General features: G+C 43.6%; 1 protein-coding gene across 3 annotated transcripts in view; it reads left to right on the plus strand.

Moving 5' to 3' along the window:
- The window catches only part of rdh5 (retinol dehydrogenase 5 (11-cis/9-cis)), a 36287-nt gene that overhangs the window by 4769 nt on the left and 18323 nt on the right, over positions 1 to 13195 (plus strand). Inside the window, exon 2 of one of the 3 annotated variants that reach the window (XM_068024789.1) lies at positions 6183 to 6280. The exons of 1 other annotated variant lie outside the window; for it this stretch is intronic. The gene's annotated coding sequence lies outside the window, so the exon portion shown is untranslated. Of the gene's footprint in view, positions 1 to 6123; positions 6281 to 13195 lie in introns of those variants that run through there. One more of the 3 variants, XM_068024788.1, reaches the window with a different exon arrangement.

The raw sequence follows: 13195 nt of genomic DNA on the forward strand, positions 1-13195 counted from the left end.
AGGGAAAGCAAAATCTGAGTAAATTTGCAAAAGTGACGGTTCAGATGACAGAGTGGAGGAGTCTATGAATGCTAAATGACATCACGATGAACACGGAGTGGAGCTCTGAAGGGAGTAAATCAAGTGAGTAAAAGTAAGTCTTTTTTGAACAAAAGCCGTCTACCAAATTTTAATACAGGTTTTCAATAAAGAAATAAATAAAACAAAGGCTACAGATAGCAGGACAGGTTATGTGTCGGGACTGTAATATGTGGGAGTTTGTGGACAGTGAGACTAATCCTGGGTTCCCATATCTGCAGGAAATCTCTCTGCCTTCAGTCTCTACAGTTTCTGAGTTATTATGCTGGAGGGAGAGTTAGAAACGCTCTGAAACACAGTTTATTCTGGATAGTTTTATCCAGAACATCGTCACACCCCATAGGAAAGCACAGGTTCAGGAAGAGGAGGATGTGACTGTCAGGGAGCCTGGTAGCAGGGACTTGGGAGACGTTAAGAAGGAGTTCCCACAAGCATTGACCCTGTCCAACAGCTATGATGTACTCGTTACCTGTGAGGACAAGGAGAAAGACTGCAGGGAGGACAGCCTCAATGTAGACCAAGGCACTGCGGCTCAAAGGTTTTCCACAGTAGTGGAAGAGCAGAATAGAAATGTGATAATGATAGGGGATTCTATAATTAGGGTGATCGATAGTGTCCTCTGCAGCCACAAATGAGAGTCCCTAAGGGTGTGTTGCCTACTCAGTACCATGGGAAGGGATATCTCGAGGCAGCTGAAGAGGAATTTGGTGAGGATGGGGGAAAATTCAGTTGTCGTAGTCCATGTTGGATCAACCGACATAAGTAGGAACTGGGAGGAGGTCCTGCTGAGTGATTGTCAGGAGTTAGGAGCTGAATTTAAAAGCAGGACCTCGAGAGTAATAACTTCTAGATTATTGCCTGAGCCACATGCAAATTGGGATAGAGACAGACAAATCAGGAGAATTTAACACATGGCTAAAGCGCTGGTGTGGGTAAGAGGGCTTCCTTTTCATGGGACGCTGGCACCAGTACTGAGACAAGAAGGGCCTGTACTGATGTGGCAGGCTCTGTCTGAACTGGAAGGGAGGTGGCAAAGGCTTTAAACTAAGGGAGGTGGGGGGAACAGTCTACAAGAAATGAAACAAGCCGAAATATAAATGAAACAGGAAAGCAGCGTACAGGACAGACTAAACTAAGGTAGGACATTAAGGGCCAGGGAATAAATAGTGTTATGGAATCGGAGTGAGAGGAACTGATTTTAAAAATTCGTTAAAATATCTGTACCGCTATGTATACTGTGTCTGCAATAAAACGGGAACTGAAGGAATGATAAGTTGTGAAGAACCAGATATAATTGGGATTACTGAGACATGACTACAGAAAAATTAGGACTGGGGATTAAACATTGCAGAGTATAACATATGTCAAAGATAGGGAAAAAGGGGAGTAGCTGCACATAATGGCTGTGCGTCACTTGTTTCTACTATCAGGAAGACAGAAATAGAACCCATGTGGACAGAGAAAGAAGATAATAAAGGAACAGTCACATAGGGGTAGTTTACAGACCACCTAATACTAGAAGGGAGGTGAAGGAAGAAAAATGCAAATAAATTATGGAAGCAAGTAAAAGGGCATAGAATAGTAATCATGGGGGATTTCAACTACCTCGAAATTAATTGGCCAGAAGAGGTAAAGAGGATAAGGGAATGGAGTTCATACAATGTGAACCGGAATCCTTTCTAACCCAGTATTTAAGAAACCCAACAAGGGATGATTCATAACATACACTACTGGATCTAATAATGGAGAATGAACCAGAGCAAATAAAAGTAGGGAAACATTAGGCAATAGTGAAGATAATGTAATATGCTTTAATATTATACTTGAAATAATGCCTGGTGCTGCTCCTGGCATGCCCTCCTGCACTCTTCATTGAACCAGGGTTGGTCTCCTGGCTTGATGGTAATGGTAGAGTGGGGGATATGCCAGGCCATGAGGTTACAGATTGTGGTTGAGTACAATTCTGCTGCTGCTGATGGCCCACAGCGCCTCATGGATGCCCAGTTTTGTATTACTAGATTTGTTCAAAATCTATCCCATTTAGCACGGTGATAGTGCCACACAACACGATGGAGGGTATCCTCAATGTGAAGGCGGGACTTCGTCTCCACAAGGACTGTGTGGTGGTCACTCCTACCAATACTGTCATGGACAGAAGTATCTGCGGCAGGCAGATTGGTGAGGACGAGGTCAAGTATGTTTTCCCCTCTTGTTGGTTCCCTCACTACCTGCTGCATACCCAGTCTAGCAGCTATGTCCTTTAGGACTCAGCCAGCTCGGTCAGTAGTGGTACTCCCGAGCCACTCTTGGTGATGGACATTGAAGTCCTCCACCCAGAGTACATTCTGTGCACTTGCCACCCTTAGTGCTTCCTCCAAGTGGTGTTCAACGTAGAGAAGTACTGATTCATCAGCTGAGGGAGGGCAGTAGGTGGTAATCAGTAGGAGGTTACCTTGCCCATGTTTGACCTGATGCCATGAGACTTCGTGGGGTCCGGAGTCGATGTTGAGGACTCCCAGGGCAACTCCCTCCCTACTGTATACCACTGTGCCGCCACCTCTGCTGGGTCTGTCCTACCGGTGGGACAGGACATACCCGGGGATGGTGATGGCAGTGTCTGGGACATTGTCTGTAAGGTATGATTCCGTGAGTATGACTATGTCAGGCTGTTGCTTGACTAGTCTGTGGGACAGCTCTCCCAATTTTGGCACAAGCCCCCAGATATTAGTAAGGAGGACTTTGCAGGGTTGACAGGGCTGGGTTTGCCTTTGTCGTTTCTGGTGCTTATGCCAATGCCGGGTGTTCCATCTGGCTTCATTCTTTATTGACTACGTAGCGGTTAGATACAACTGAGTGGCTTGCTAGGCCATTTCAGAGGGCATGTAAGAGTCAACCACATTGCTGTGGGGCTGGAGTCATATGTAGGCCAAACCAGGTAAGGACATCAGATTTCCTTCCCTGAAGGACATTAGTGAACCAGGTGCGTTTTTACAACAATCGACAATGGTTTCATGGCCATCATTAGACTAGCTTTTAAATCCAGATTTATTCATCGAATTCAAACTCCACCTTCTGCTGTGCTGAGATTCAAACTCATGTTGCCAGAGCAATACCCTGGGTCTCTGGGTTACTAGTCCAGTGACAATACCACTACGCCATTGCCTCCCACGTTTACCGAACTCGATGCCAATAGTGGGTTTTGGCAGGTTCTCTACGACAAGACCTCACGATTACTGACCACATTTCTAACACCATTCAGAAGGTTTTGTTTTATTTGGTTACCATTTGGGATAACTTCCGCACCAGAGATCTTCCAAAGGTCTATGTCAAACATCTTAGAAGGACTGAAAGGAGTTATTTGTCTCATGGATGACATCCTGGTACATGGGCAGTCAGTAGAGGAACATGATCAAAGAGGTCAAACAGTTTTACAACGGCTTCAAGAAGGAGGGCTAACTCTGCCGAGAAGTACGAATTCTCAAAGACATCAATTTGCTTCTTGGGACACATAGTAAGCAGCAAGGGTATAATGGCAGACCCACAGAAGACAGGAGCCATTACAGAATTCCCTACTCCAACTTGGAGTGGTGAATCAGTTTGCCAAATTTCTACCTCATTTGGCACAGGCAACAGAACCGCTAAGACAACGTGTTAAAAAAGATCCAGTGTAGTGTAGGAGTTCACATCAGGAACATGGATTCTGGAGGATAGCAGCAGACACCTCCTCCACAGGGTTAGGGGCAGTCCTTTTCTAGGAGCAACCTGATGGTTCTCGGAGACCAATATACTACACATCTAGAGCTTTGTCCAGAGGCGAGGTATACTGTAATTGAAAAAGAAGCACTTGCTGTCACTTGGGCATATGAGAAGTTTTCTGGTTATATTTTTGGATTGAGAGTCGTCATCAAGACAGACCATAAACTTTTGGTATCTTTATTGGATGAGAAGGAGATCACAAAAATGCCTCCAAGAATCCAAAGATTTCATTTAAGATTGATGAGATGTGTGTACAGGACCGTATATGTCCAGGGAAAGATACAAACATCTGCTGATGCGCTATCAAGAGCAACGGTAGACCATCCGACACAACACACGATGTGAATTTTGTGGACGAGATAGTCATATTCGCTATATACTGCACAACAATGGCCGGCAAGTGTCCAGAAACTGCAAGAAATTCATCACGCCCAAAAAAGCGATGAAGAATGTACTCATATAAGGCAGTATTGCACACAAGAGTGACCACAAGAACGTCCTAGTGGGAAGACAATGAAAACTTTCTAATATCGAAAATACTTCACAGTCATCGATGATTTACCAGTTTACAATGACAGACTAGTCATTCCCAGTTCACTTAGATCGGATATTTTAGAACATCTACATCAAGCCACATGGGAATAATGAAGTGCAGAGCAAGGGCACAATCATCAGTGTGTTGGCCAGGACTATCCAAAGACATCGAAAATGTGATCCAGAACTGCCAGATCTGTGCAATACAAAGATCAGAAATGCGTGAACCTCTGATAACTACTCAATTTCCAACCAGACCTTGGCAACGTCTCAGTATGGATTTATTCATGTTCAATGGAAAGTCCTACATAGTCATCAATGATTATTTCTCAAGATGGATAGAAGTGAGAAGGTTGTATTCAGCAACAACCAGAAGCAGTTATAAGAATTCTACAAGACATCTTTGTGACACATGGTATCCCTGACGAAGTACTGTCAGACAATGGACCACAGCTTGCAAATGAATATTTCACACAGTTTGGGGCAAGAATGGGATTTCAACACCTCACAAGTTCACCATGTTATCTACAGTCGAATGGTGAAGCGGAAAGAGGTGTAAGAACCATAAAGTCCTTATTGAAGAAGAATGCGGTAGTGGGGGGGGGTGGTGGAGGGGTGGGTGAGCTGCATACCTGACCAAATGAAGACACTCTGCAATTTTCTGCAAAAAGTTTCCACATATTCCACATGTCACAATTGAAAAACGTTTTTAATAGTGCAAGCACACACTCGGTGAGGTTATTGAGTTCAGGAGGGGATACTTCCTCCCCATTTGGCTGATCCTCCATCCGGAAATACTTATGCTCCCTCATTGTCGTATTTAATTCTTCCTTTAATTATTCCAATATTTTCACCTCCCATAGTTTATCTGGACATCCACTCCAAATGTTGATCACTTTGTGTGAAGAACTTCCTCATACTAGTCCTAAGTTTACCTTTCGCTAGTTTGAACTTGTGTCCCCTTGTTTTACTCTCATGGTTTAACTTAAAGTAACGTTCTTGACTGACCTTTTCCATTCTCATAACTGTCTATTTTATCTGGTTGAAATCTTTCTAGTCCTTCTGCATAATTAAGATCCTCTGAAGCGCCAAGGGTCAATCTTATGGTTCTTCTCTGCACTGCCTCCAGTTCTTGAATGACTCCTTTGTTTTTCAATGACCAGAGCCCTCTACAGTCCTTGATCATGACTTCCTCTACTTTTCATTCTACTGTTTTGGCCATGCCATTCAATTTCTGTTGGCTTTGTTGATTGGGCATGTTGAGCTTCGAGCCTCCTGTGTCTCTTTCAGTTTTATCCTTAACTATTTCAACACCGTTCATGAAGTACGTGCATTGCCCATTTTCCCTTCCACTGTGCAAAGCTTTATCAGCAATAAATTTCAACCACCATTGTTCTCTTGATCTATTTTCCATGCACCATCACTTGGTTCTACGCATCTGCCCCATATCTCCTCTCTGAACTGGCACATAGCATTTGGCAGAAATATTTGTGAAACCTTTGTGCCAACTGGTAACCTGTAGTGAACTTGTATTCTAGTAAATACAGTAACTCGTACCAAATATATCTGGCTCGAGTTGTAGTCCTTTTAATATCTCAGTCATTCATAAATCGGTGTAATTCTCTTGAAATCTCCTCTAATTGAAAATGCAAAATGTATTTGCACTTCTAATTTTGCAAGTGATAAGGTTCTTTGTGACTTTAAATATTCAAACTCCACCCTCTAGGGAGTGCTTCAAGTCTTAGCCTGTTGCATAAGCTTTATTTAAGTGCGAACTGTTTTCTCACCGTCTCATTTTTATGCATCCAAAGTAGAAAGCATAGGGAGAAATAGAAGGCTGGCATTCCTCCAATCTACTGAAAAATAGGAGAAATCTGGGTGAGAAGTTTCTGATAATCTTCTCATTGTCCAGGTAAGTCAAACTAAGACTATTAAGGCTGATCACAAGCAAAAGTGAATTTATCAGAATCTCTCTTAGACATGTGCTGGGTCCGAAGGCAATGTAGTATTCAGCATGGCCTATAACTGGAGAAAGCTTTTGTAATTCAATCTTACCTGTTCATTAACTTATTTTAACTACAACGTTTTTGGGGGCTAATTTCTTTCGCAGTTTTCTTCAGGGCTTTTTATCTCTCGATGAAGGTGGGTGGTTCACACTAGGGTAATCTGTTTTCACCTATGTACATAGACAAAAAGCAGGCTTTCACAGCTAGCCGCATCATGTGACATCTTTTTCACATATGTTTTGCAGCTGGGGTCCCTGGATGGCAGTCGGGCGTGGGAGGCCTAGTTGATTTTTCTTCCCCCTTGCTTCAAGCCTCAGATTGCTTGTAATACCCTTGCTGCTGCTTGGGCTAAGAATTTACTAATTTAGCACGGACTGTGAATCTGAGACCGGCCTCTTTTCTAGAGCTATCCAATTAGTCCTATTTCCCTGCTCTTTCCCCATCGCCTTGCAATTTTTTTCTTTTCAGGTCTATCTCTAATTCTCTTTTGAAAGTTACGATTGAATCTGTTTCTACCAGCCTTTCAGCCAGTGTGTTCCAGATCACAACAACTCGCTGTGTAACAAAAAATTCTCCTCATCGCCCATCTAGTTCTTTTGCCAATTGCCTTAAATCTGTGTCCCATATAATATATAATATAATAACAGAAATAACATGCTGGGAAATCAACAAACACAAGACATCACGGACCCAAAGGGGTCCCTTACAGATCCTTAGGGTCTGAGCATTCCAGTTTGAGGATTTGTACTATCATGTAGAGATCAAACTATGTGTTGGGAATGCAGTGTAATCACTGCATTCACTTAAAACCAACAGTACAATCTTTTTGATCTGTTCCTTTCATTTGAGACTAAAGGTTAAAAGCCATTTCTGCATAAAATGTAACCCCCAGAATAACTGGTTCCGCAAGTATCGTGATGAATTGTATTGTAGAGGCTGCGTGTTGATTTGAATTTCCAATTGTTGAAGCCAAACTCCTTCATTTACACTCCTGACCTGAACAGCAGCAATTGGGCTGTTTGCTGTTTTTAACAGGAAGCACAGTGAGATTAAAATGCTAACAATACAAGAGTATCAATTGAGAAATAAGGTGTACTCTAATGCCTTTTTTGTGGCATGGTTTTAGCACATTGATTGACTGTGATAAGAAACGTGTTTTTTATATTACAGTGCACAATGTATCCTTAGGGGCAATTTTGATTTTGGGCAATAGTGTAAAACAGCCAAAATCAAATCAGCTGCCGGTTCTACATCTCTTTTTATGTCCATTCACTCCAAATGTATAAGTCAAAATTACCACCATTGTATCAAAGTCAACTAAAACATGTTAGATGGCTGCCTGCACGTGCAGTTTTAATGAAAGAACAGCCAAGCAGAAAGACAAACTATATAGATCATTTTTCCTTTTTCCTATCTTGATCTCTGCCATGTTAAGAGGCTCAGAAACCCGATTTCAAGCCTTCCTCAATGCTGAAAGCAAAGTGCCCACTCTGAGGTGCTTGTCTTTGGGATTAGACTTTAAACCCAGGTGCTGCCTCGTTGTTCAGAAGGACATTATAAATCCATGACACTACTTGAAGAACAGCAAGACATTCTTCCAGATGAACTGGTCAATTCATCTCAATTATCTCCCCTTGACATTCAATGGCATTACCATTGCTGAATCCCTCACTATCAACATCCTAGGGGTTACCATTGACCAGAAACTGAACTGGAGTAGCCATATAAATACCGTGGCTACAACAGCAGGTCAGAGGCTAGGAATCCTGCAGCGAGTAGCTCACCTCCTGCCTCCCCAAAGCCTGTCCACCGTCTACCAGGCACAAGTCAGGAGTGTGATGGAATACTTTCCACTTGCCTGGATGGGTGCAGCTCCAACAACACTCAAGAAGCTCGACACCATCCAAGACAAAGCAGTCCGCTTGATTGGCACCCCATCTACAAACATTAACTCCCTCCACTGACGCACAGTGGCAGCAGTGTGTACCATCTACAAGATGCACTGCAGCAACGCACCAAGGCTCCTTAGACAGCACCTTCCAAACCCACGACCTTCACCAACTAGAAGGTCAAGGGCAACAAGTGCATGGGAACATCACCACCTACAAGTTCCCCTCCAAGTCACACACCATCCTGACTAGGAACTATATCGCCGTTCCTTCACTGTCGCTGGGTCAAAATCCTGGAACTCCTTTCCTAACAGCACTATAGGTGTACCTACCTCACTTGGACTGCAGGGGTTCAAGAAGGCAGCTCACCACCACCTTCTCAAGGGCAATTAGGGATGGGCAATAAATGCTGGCATGGCCAGTGACGCCCACATCCCATGAATGAATAAAAAAAAATTTGCTGCTTGTGTGACTTTGCTGTGTACAAATTGGCTGCCGTGTTTTCTGGCATAACCGTGACTGCATTTCAAAAGTAATTAATTGGCTGTGAAGCACTGCAGGATATCCTTAGGATTTAATAAGTTTCTATATAAATGAAAATTCTTATGAGAATGGCTTGGGAATGATATTCTCCTTCTGTCTGGAAAGTACCAAGTCCCAACAGCAACACACTGAGATGATGAACTCCATTGTGTATAGAATTGTCAACATGAGTCCATGTTCTACCACTTTGTGGTCCAGTGCATTGGTGGTCCAACACACTATCACCTCACTCCTCAGCTTACTTCTCATGATGTTCTCTGCATGATTTTCGTTCACAATGTGAGCGGCAGTATCAGTTTTGTCTTTTGCATCCTGCTTCCACACTGTTCTGTTCCTCCCAAACTGCAGAATGATGCAACTTCTGAATGTGTTGCTGTCCCTGCTCATGACAGCAGGAAGATTTTACATAAGCTTTCAATTATGAGAAGGAAAAAATGCTGGGATCCAGTAAGTTGAATTTTAGATGTATTTAAGGGGAAGCTGGATAAGCACATGAGGGAGAAAGGAATAGAAGGATATGCTGATAGAGTAATAGAGTTACACAGCACAGAAACAGGCCCATCGTGTCTGTGCCGGCCATCAAGCACCTATCTATTCTAATCCCATTTTCCAGCACTTGGCCCGTAGCCTTGTATGCTATGGTGTTTCAAGTGCTCATCTAAATACTTCTTAAATGTTGTGAGGGTTCCTGCCTCTACCACCTCTTCAGGCAGTGCGTTCCAGATTCCAACCACCCTCTGGGTGAAAATTTTTTCCTCAAATCCCCTCTAAACCTCCTGCCCCTTACCTTAAATCTATGCCCCCTGGTTATTGACCCCTCTGCTAAGGGAAAATGTTTCTTCCTATCTAACCTATCAGTGCCCCTCATAATTTTGTATACTTCAATCATGTCCCCCCTCAGCCTTCTCTGCTCTAAGGAAAACAACGCTAGCCTTTTCAGTCTCTCTTCATAGCTGAAAAGTAGAGTGGGAGGAGGCTCGTGTGGCGCATAAACACCAGCATGATCCAGTTGGGCCGAATGGCCTGTTTAATATGTGAAGTATATTTTTGCCTTGGCATTCTGCATGTCTCTCTCTATATGACACAATACCCCCTTTCAGGTGATCTGCTCTCTGCTTCTGCCACTTCATGGTTGCTAGCATGCACATTAGACTACCCAGGACCCTTCCTGTGAGGAAACACCTGGACTCTACTCAGCTGCTCTCCACAATGGCATGGCTGAAATTAGAAATGCACAATGTGGAGAATCAATATGACGGTCATCCAGCTATTTCTTGATGGCCATCAGACTTGCATGTTTTGCAGCTGAATTCAGTGGTTAGACAAGTATACAATTCATTGCCAATAGAAACTGCTGTGGCAACTATTAATGCCCTTTTTGATGAGACAATGTAGTAGTTCCACCAAACCTTGCTGGAAGTTACAGGGAGAGTTAATATTTGGCTAAGGTAGCAGCCTACTACCAGTGCTCTGCCATCTCACATTAGCATGCTTTACAGTACCTGGATTAAACATTAATTGAGCACAGAGTGCCCTCAAAGTTTGATAACACAAACGCTTTGGTAATGCATAAAACATGGCACAGGGTACACAGATTCCGACACAGTGAGTTCTTGCATTCCACATTTGGAAATGGAGGTGTTAATTCTCCAACTTTAGCAGATCGATTTTTGTTTCCCCCATCCACTCTTTCCCCAGCTCCGAGCCACTCCCTTGTAACCCTTGACAGAAAAGGTTTATTTGTCCATTCTACAGCTTCTCTTTGGTTGACTTGTCAGATAAGTACTCATCTCCCAAAATAACCCTGATGAGTCCTGGAGGAGAAGCCTGACAGCCGTTGTCAGTCACTCGTAACTGGACTCTATTGTCCAGAGGCTGGAGTCTGTTAATCATTGATGAAACTGACAGCTTCAGGCTATTTTTTTGCAATGCTTGCTGTTATATCTATGTAAATAGAACGAGGTAGTGCTCAAGGTCTAAAACGATCCAAACTGAGTAATTATAATATGAATGGATTAGCACAATACCCAGAATTAGATCATTCCTATTCACTAGTGATTACAGATTCAGGTTATAATCCATTGATCCATTTTATTTATCTTTGATTACTGGACAATAGTGCTGCTTGTGTCTGTCTTCTCAAGACCTGTATAAATTGGGCCCAGGTTTGCAGGCGCTTCGAAGTTCGTTGCATGTGTTAGGATTTAACCAGATTTACAGTATGATGCTAATCCTCCATGAAGAATGCCATTTTCATTGAGAAAGTGCTTGTGTAATAAGATTTAATAAAATGCAAGAGTGGTCTGGAAACTAGCCCAGGGCAATGCAGAAAACCCAAGGTAAGGGATGAGAACAAAGAACAAAGAACAGTACAGCACAGGAACAGGCCATTCGGCCCTCCAAGCCTGCGCCGATCTTGATGCCTGCCGAAACTAACACCTTCTGCACTTCCGGGGCCCATATCCCTCTATTCCCTTCCTATTCATATATTTGTCAAGATGTCTCTTAAACGTCGCTATTGTATCTGCTTCCACCACCTCCCCTGGCAGCAAGTTCCAGGCACTCACCACCCTCTGTGTAAAAAAACTTGCCTCGCACATCCCCTCTAAACTTTGCCCCTCGCACCTTAAACCTATGTCCCCTAGTAACTGACTCTTCCACCCTGGGAAAAAGCTTCTGACTATCCACTCTGTCCATGCCGCTCATAACTTTGTAAACCTCCATCATGTCGCCCCTCCACCTCCGTCGTTCCAGTGAAAACAATCCGAGTTTATCCAACCTCTCCTCATAGCTCTCCTCATGACGGTAGGGATCAGCATTAGAATGGGTTCAGGCTTGAGTTGAAAGGTTGGAGATTTTGATTCTCTGGATCAGAACCTGACGTTCAAGCACAAGGGTGGTGAGAAAACCAGCTTTCTACACTCACTATCAAGCTAGGCTGCCTGCCACCCTTTGCAAAGGTCTCCAAGTTGGACTATGGCAAGAGTTCCCAGTTGCAGTCTCTCTGCTAACTGTATACTTAACAAAGAGGTTAGACACTCCAAATGCATAGATCTTTCAAATTTGTGGCAGCCACAGGTGGAATGGGATAGGCACAACTAGAAACTGACTGGAGGCAGGTTTCCAGTTGAGTCAATGCAGTCACCCAGCTCCCTCATACGTGGCTGCAAATGCAGATGTTGTTTGTTGGTATGAGCAGGAAGGCAAGGGCAACGGAGATAATTGTACTCATTTCTTGTGAGCAGACCAAACCTAAGTTGGGAACTGCCACACACCTGAGAGGTACCATTTGGAGCACTTGATGTGCTTATTGCCCTTTTGCACATGCTCTCTTTCACCTTGCTTAAGCTGCATGGCTTGGAGGGAGCAGCTAGGAGCAACAAACCAATGCTGAAGTGTCCAGACCGAGGTGCTCCAGTACTGTTTGGGGGGCAGTGGTGAGGTGTGGTGGCACTCTCGGTAGGGCCAACTGGGATGGACACAAAGGATAGCCACGTTCTCCTATGATCCAGCTACCTACCTTCTCCTTCAAATAATGTAGAATACTGTAAATAGAAAGCCTTGTGGCTGCTTCCTGGATAACTATTACTGATATGCACTGTCATGCAGGCCCCCACCTGCCAAGAATGAGGCATATTAATTTCACCACATGGACATTAAATTTCAAATTGTTGCTGGGAGGAAGAGAAGGCCTGATGTGAGGGGTTGCCAGGCCACTGGCTGGAAAGACATTTTTGCATATTAACAGACAGGCTTGTAGACAAAGGAGCCATTCTCTGCTCCAATTCAATCCACAAACAGACGTGGTCAAACCAGTTAGTCACATGGCTAACTGGCTGTGGCTAAGTTTGAACTGAGAGTTTTAAATTGGAGAGACAGTGTTTGAACTGGCAGAAAGCTCTTGGCTCCTGGATTGAAAAGACCTCTCCTGTCTGTCTCGCCACAGCCTCTCCTGTCTGTCTGCTCCCATCTCTTTCTCATGGAACTCCAAAACCCACTGAAGACACATGAACCCCAAGAGAGAAAAGTCTCCAACAGTGAACAAGGTTTAAGAAGAATACTGGGCCCCAACGAAAAGCAAGATCTACCTCCAAAAGGATCCTACAGTGAGCTCGAAGAACTGGAACAACAACTCTTCAGATATTGCCTCAAATCTTTCCACTTTAATTTTTCTTCTGCTCTTTTCTGTCTCTATTTGCACATGCGTATCGTGAATGCATGCTGGCATGGGGCACGTTGTGTATCTGTAGGCATTAAACCCCGAATTAGAGTTCAAGTTTAATAAATTTCACTCTTTTTCTTTAAACCGAAGAAAGCCCGTTTGTGCTCACTTCTTTGCCTTATAATTGGAAAGTGGTGAACAAGGATTCCCCAAGGGCGAGCTAAAAA

This window comes from Heterodontus francisci, chromosome X (assembly GCF_036365525.1).
Source record: "Heterodontus francisci isolate sHetFra1 chromosome X, sHetFra1.hap1, whole genome shotgun sequence".
NCBI lineage: Eukaryota > Metazoa > Chordata > Chondrichthyes > Heterodontiformes > Heterodontidae > Heterodontus > Heterodontus francisci.